This window comes from Pezoporus flaviventris, unplaced genomic scaffold (genome assembly GCF_033815535.1).
Source record: "Pezoporus flaviventris isolate CSIRO_AGI_PZ_B2104156 unplaced genomic scaffold, CSIRO_AGI_Pfla_v1 ptg000066l, whole genome shotgun sequence".
In the NCBI taxonomy this organism is placed as follows: Eukaryota; Metazoa; Chordata; class Aves; order Psittaciformes; family Psittacidae; genus Pezoporus; species Pezoporus flaviventris.
This window is the reverse complement of record NW_026892614.1, coordinates 7,804,589-7,809,845: the sequence shown is the minus strand read 5'-3', so window position 1 is coordinate 7,809,845 and position 5,257 is coordinate 7,804,589. Positions and strand designations below refer to the sequence as shown.

General features: G+C 48.5%; 1 long non-coding RNA gene across 3 annotated transcripts; it reads left to right on the top strand.

Annotated features, from left to right (window-relative positions):
• The first annotated feature begins 1,007 nt into the window (after positions 1–1,007).
• Positions 1,008–4,879, top strand: LOC133278675 (uncharacterized). 3 transcript variants are annotated; one of them, XR_009746638.1, is made up of 2 exons: positions 1,008–1,413; positions 3,342–4,879. It is a non-coding gene; the product is annotated as an uncharacterized LOC133278675 (long non-coding RNA). The 3 variants fall into 3 exon arrangements; XR_009746639.1 differs by having other exon boundaries at positions 1,008–1,666; XR_009746637.1 differs by lacking the exon at positions 1,008–1,413 and adding an exon at positions 2,420–3,078.
• The last annotated feature ends 378 nt before the right edge of the window (positions 4,880–5,257 follow it).

The window sequence follows — 5,257 nt, the reverse complement described above, 5'->3', positions numbered from 1 at the left end:
ACCTTCCCATCTCCATAAGGTGTTGTGAAAACAAAGCCCAGCGGTACAACAGTGGTAAGTACACCAGAAGAGCCAGCAGGAAAGTGAATCCTCCATCTTCACATCGAGGTCTGAACAGTGTACAGTGAACAAGACACAGGGTCTTGTGCTGAGCACAGACCCAATATAAATAGCTGCTCATTAAGCAAGCACCACCTGCTCCATGAGCTGGAGGAGGCAGGGGTTCTGGGGGACAAGCAGTGCAGGATTATGCTCATGTAATTAAAGACTGCCATAATGTGCGTATGCACAGAGGGGCCAAACTGAAGCTCCACGAGCCAGCCTAGCAGTGGCCTTTTCTAGCTTCTCAGTGCTTGATTTTCCACCCTTAGTAATGAACTTCCACTGCAGTTTGTGTGTGTAACATCCTTACGTAGTCTTTGGTGAGGGACCAAAGCTGATGTGGCATTGTGGAACTAAGAGGAACCTCCTTTAATTGCCTCTGAGACATCACTGGTGTGAAGCAAGACAAAATGTGGTAGAGGAAGTAGACAAAAAGAACTACAAGACCCCTCATATTCTACAATACATCCAGGAAGTGAGGAAGTGAGAAGAAAAGGAGAAATAAGAAATGACAAATGTGATGTTTACGTGAAAAATGCAAACAACCCCCTGTTTGTCTCCCTAAGACCCCAAACTTCGTGGAAGTTTGCCTTCCGATCCTGGTTCCAGCTCTGTGACTCAAGCTTCACTCTCTAGATCTGCAGTTTATCTTCCTATTTATCTCTAAGACAATTTCTGAGTCCTATATGAGTCATCAGTGGGTTTTATATAGAAACCAAAGAAGGTTCTTCCAGTCTCTCAGTAAGATATGCCGTGCTGCCAGGGAAGCACTTTCGGTTGTTCTGACGAGCAATTGTAACTGCTCTGAATTGCCAGAAATACTGTCTGCAGAGCAAAAGGATCATCCGCCATCTAAATCCAAACGGGTTTATAATGCAATCTTTGTGTCGCCTGAATGCGCTGATCCCACCTTGCAATCACCAATATTAAGCTTGCAAACTGGCCAGATCCCAGTGGGTATAATTTTCAGGCTGGCTAACTCAGAGAGTTCGACTGATGCCACTCAGGGGCTCGGAGCCAGCGGAGGGGAGGGGGCAGCGTGTGACACACGGGAAGGGGTCTGAGTCAGGGCTCCCGAGAGCAAGGAGACCTGCCTCCTCTCTCCTTCCTGCTTCTGGAAGCCACTCCTCGCAAGCCGGGTCCTCTGCTGACAGCCACCTACCCTGCAGTTAGGTCCTGTCCTTTCTCAGCTGAGACAGGAGGGACAGGTGGCCCGTGCCGGAAGCAGTGGCTGCGGCACAGGAGCAGGGGGCGATCCTGGTCGAGAGCCCAGAGCTGCCGTGTGACAAACAGGAGGCCAGGTATTAACAGGTGGGTGAGAAGACAGGGCCTGGCTGCCTGCTTGGGGAAGCGGCCGTTTTAAAACCAAGGCAGCAAGGATCACAGGGAGAGCGTGCACGGTGGGGAGGGCATATTTCGAAGAGGAGGAGGAAGGAGCTGTTTTGGAATTGGGTGTAAAGCCATTTGTTTGGAGGGATGCCAGGGTAACAGTAGGTGCCCAGAACAAACGCGCACAGCCATTGCAGCACTCAGCGCCCGCATGCTCGTCCTTCGCAGTACCTAAGTAGGTCAGCCCATTTCTTCAACCTTTCCTCTTCCCTTTCTCACTTGCTCTCTTTGTGGGAGGTGGCGGTGGCGGTAGCAGAGGGGCTACACCCGTTTTCACTGATTTCCAACACTGTCTACGTGTGAACAAGAGAAGCGGAGAGAAGCTAAAGCTGCTTTCTTATTAACAGCTGGTGACAGTCCCTTTACACAGTGCGTGTTGCATTTCTTAGCCGAGGTAGAAAGGAATGAAAGAGGAAGGCGGTTATTTAAAGTTTAACATTACAGATGAATTACAAGGATATTCTGAGGCTCACAGTCCCCCTCAGCAACTCTGTGAGCCCCGAGGCTGGCCTCGCCACACCTTTGCAAGCAACTATTTTAGGCAAGTGTGCTCATCGGGTTCGGGAGGACGACAGCTCCAAGTAATTCTGGGATGCAGGTTTCGCACCACAGGATGCCAGCGGGATCCAGTGAAGGTTATGGACTGTCTAGCCTGAACTCCATCTGTGCCCTGAAGTTTCCTCTTGGCTGGGCACCACTGAAGGACCAGAAGCAGCCAGTAGGAAGCAGTAGGCACAGGGGCTCATGGGGAATTCAAGCCATCTGAACGTGGCACTCAGTTTTTTAAGACAACGTTTTTTAAACGCTGTGAACATATTGCACCCAATTATAATTGTATTATGTACTCCAAGCATACCTCCTCCCAGCTATGGAGGGGCAAATCCAACGTACATACAAGTGCTCTGTGTTCTCCTAGGTAGCTTCTCCCAGCCTGTGTAGCGTGATAGTATTTGTGTGCCTCCCAGTAGGGCACTGAACTGTGTGGCTAACATCTGCCACGTGCTGTTTGTTCTGTCCTCCTCTCCCAAGGAAGGAGGTGAGTGTACTGGAGCATCTTGGTTTTGTGGCACATTTGTTCAGCTTTTGCTTTCCCTGCATGCAGAGCCATGTATTTGCATTAGCGAAAGTAAGGGCACAGAAATGTGTCCTGCAATTGAAAATGCCTTTATTTCAGTAAGGGGAATTACGGGTAATTAAGTCAAATTAAAAAGGGAAGGGAGACTTGATTTTCTTTATTCTCAGCATACTCTGTTTGACAAATGGGTCTTAACCACAGATGACAGTATTAGCTTCAGCCTCTCAGACAAGGAAATCTTGGCTGCTATTCCCTCTGCCCATTTATCTACGATAAATTTAAAGACACATGTTCCCCCTTCCTAAACAAACACTCTTCAACTCTTTCATTTATCTAACAGTAGAATATGCTTGAAATCTTTTTATCTGTGTCCCCTTTCCCTTTCTTTGAATGGGCAGCCTTCTACACTATACCCTCCATGGACCTTGCCAAACACTACCAATCTCTGTACACAGCTCTGTTCTGTGGCAGTTTGGGTCTGCAAACTGAAATGTCATTTCTTGAGTCTAGAGGTAATGTCCTATGCACTGGGCGTGTGTGTTTTTTCAGCTCTTACATTTTGATATTTTTTTATCCAAGTCAACTTTTCGGACATTTTCTCACTATCAGTATAAAAACAAAACATACCCATATCACTGTTAACAATAAGTTGATTTATACTTTTTCCATGTGTGTTTTGAGGCAACCTTATTCTAAAGGGTTACAGTGAAAATTCCTTTGTTTTAAGCTGCAGTAAAATGCTCAGTTTCTTATAATCTTTGCCACTGCCTTACAGGTGCTCTGTCTCATCCTACACTTGCTGGCTTGGTGTTATGACAAAAAGGAAACACAGGTTCACAAAAGCATTACAGGAAACAAATAATGCCTTTAATCCTGGAAGTGTTTAGCCCAGCGGCAGCAAAGCTGAGACTTTCCTGACCTCCATCATAGTGCTCCAAAGAGGGTCAGGATACAGCCTGCGCTGATGGAGCCTGGATTTGGAATGCTTTGGAGATGTGCGCTGGTGAGATCTGTTCTACATCTCTGAGGTCCAGCATGGCATGTAGCATTTCTGTGCATTCAACAGCCATTAAAAGACTCAGTCCCCAAGGTTTGCAAGAATGTGAGACTGAAGTTACTTCTTTATGACTGTTCTTTCAATGTTAAAATGCTTTTAGAGGAGGAAAAATGCAGCAATAACAGGGAATAACTGAACATCAGGACAGGGAAATGCCAAGTGCACTTTATAGTTAAGCTGGGGCTGATGGAGGACTTTCAGCTGAGCCTGGCTGCAGGCATGCTGCAGGGTGGTGAGATGGGCTCCTGAAGTGGCCTCACAGCTCTGGGACAGGCCTTCATTGCTGGACAACCCCCTTGCCCTCCATGGCCTTCCAACCCGGCCTTGCACCCTGCTGTGCCCTGCTGCCCGGCAGCCTGCCTGCTGCTCCTGCTGAGGGCAAGAATCAGCACGGCTCTTCCCTGCCTCCCCCTAGACATGTTTGTCTTAAATACAACGTTTTTTCCCTTGGGCTGCCACAGATTTTCCACCCCTTCAGCCAGCCAACGGCTGGCAAGTGACATTCATTAGCGGCCATGAGGAAGGTCGTGTCTCCCAGTGCCTGGCCTTTCTGGTGAGGGAGGCAGGCAGCCGCTTTGCGTAAAATGCCAAACAACCTTCCTTGTTTTCCTTGGTTGCCAGGGTAGGAATCGACATTGTCCCCAGCGGAGCACAAGGACTCCCCGTGACATGGCGGGGACAATGGGAAGGTATGTTTTCTTGACCTGCTGCAGGAAATCCTGTGCGTCTTGCCGGGGAACACAGCATTTTCCTGCCCTGTCTGTGGCCGGGCTGCAGCTCCAGGGGCCCACAGCAGCCTGCTTGAATGTGCATGTTTTGAACCTCTCTTAAATTTTAACAGAATCAGCCCCGTTTGGTGCCCAGGCAGACTTGGGTGCTGTGAAGCTGAGGCTGGTGCACTGCAGCGGTACTGGGTGCTGGTAGGGAGGCAGCCTCATCCCTCTGGGGTTGAGGGGATGGGGCATGCCAAAAACAGCGCTGAGCTTTGCTGCTATTACCTGGTGCCAGTTGTAGGGGCGATGCTGTCTCTCCTGCCTGGAGCTGAGCCGATCGTTTCCACTCTGCATTACTGCTGCTGTTGATTAACTGGTTTTGATTTTTTTAAGGAACAATTCAGAAAGTGACGCATTACTTCTGCCTGTGGACAGAGGGAACAGCTGAAACGTGGGAGTCCAGACTACAGCTGTGTGACTACAGCTTTAAAAAAAACCAACCAAAACCACATATTTTAGTGAATAAAAACTACTGATTCCCTCTGCTGGTGTTATGGACCTTACTTACTTACCAGGGCTGTGGTGGCTGTAGTCACCACATCGTGAAAGAAAAAGTGAGACAGGTAGGAAAAGCCATGACCTCTTCACAACTGGGGGTGTTTATACCACAGCAGTCACCCTGCCTCTCCTCCTTCCTCTGCTCCACCCCTACATCTGTATTTTCTTGTCTTCTCTTGGTCATTACTTAGGGTCCTGTCATGCTAAGCAGCCTGACTGCCACAGATGATTGCATGCATCATGGGAATGGCGTCACTGCTAGATAATAAATATTCACACAGATCAGTTAATTTCAGAAGGGCTTCTGCAGCCATTTGGAAAAGCCTCATACTCTACAGACCCGTCAAATGTCAGGGAATGTGG